Source organism: Mizuhopecten yessoensis, unplaced genomic scaffold, assembly GCF_002113885.1.
Source record: "Mizuhopecten yessoensis strain PY_sf001 unplaced genomic scaffold, ASM211388v2 scaffold716305, whole genome shotgun sequence".
Lineage (NCBI taxonomy): Eukaryota > Metazoa > Mollusca > Bivalvia > Pectinida > Pectinidae > Mizuhopecten > Mizuhopecten yessoensis.
In genome coordinates, this window is record NW_018480050.1 from 342,177 (window position 1) to 343,295 (window position 1,119).

Here is a 1,119-nt window from a genome sequence, read left to right on the forward strand (position 1 = left end):
TACAGCAAGTCTTAACAAGGATATGACGGGCTAGTCAAGGTTATCAAAGCTGCAAGTACACACCTCAAGGTCAATGACCGACTTCAAGTCCACATTCCTTTTAATATTCCCATCCGCTCGCAAATGTTTACTTTCTTTTTATTGTGTACATATTAAGCTGGCAGTGCAAATTTAAAAGCTTTGAATTGTAAAAAAAAAAAAAAGTTCCAATATTCCCAACTTTGCATATTAACAAAACTATGGTATTGTATTTCCATCATTGCTGATCGGTGTATATAACCTGTATCAATTCTGCATAAATATACAACCAACTTCCAATTAGGTCACACGCATGAAAACCACCGATGTGAAATCGAGACCGATTGATAAATGACCCAAACAATGTCCGGAGAGTTTATTTCATAAAAAGCTATTGGTAATTTATCAATTTAATAATTTATCTTAATATAAGGTTCTAGTTATAGTTCCGTCACAAATAAAATTATACTGGTGCCTCAGTCAGGCAATCTGGTAAGGTAAGCAACGTCTGTATCACACATGATTTCCGTCACAAATAGAATTATACTGGTGCCAAAGTCAGGCAATCTGGTGAGGTAAGCAACGTCTGTATCACACATGGCTTCCGTCACCAAAAAATTATACTGGTGCCACAGTCAGGCAATCAGGTAAGGTAAGCAACGTCTGTATCACACATGGCTTCCGTCACAAAAAAAAATTATACTGGTGCCACAGTCAGGCAATCTGGTAAGGTAAGCAACGTATGTATCACACATGGCTTCCATCACAAATAGAATTATACTGGTGCCACAGTCAGGCAATCAGGTAAGGTAAGCAACGCCTGTATCACACATGGCTTCCGTCACACACAAAACAAGAGGCCCAGAGGGCCTGTATCGCTCACCTGGATACCTAAGCAATCATGGCAAACTATTCTCCAAATGAGATCAAGGGAATATGCCAGACCCCAAGGCCAATCCTTGTAGCATAGCTATATTAGATTTTTCATGCCCAGCAATTTTATGTATGGTTATGGGGTGGGGATCTCAACTGTTTCCACGCTTTGACTCAGAAACTAGGTCCCTAGAGTTGTGGCCAGACCCCAGGATCGATTCTAATATC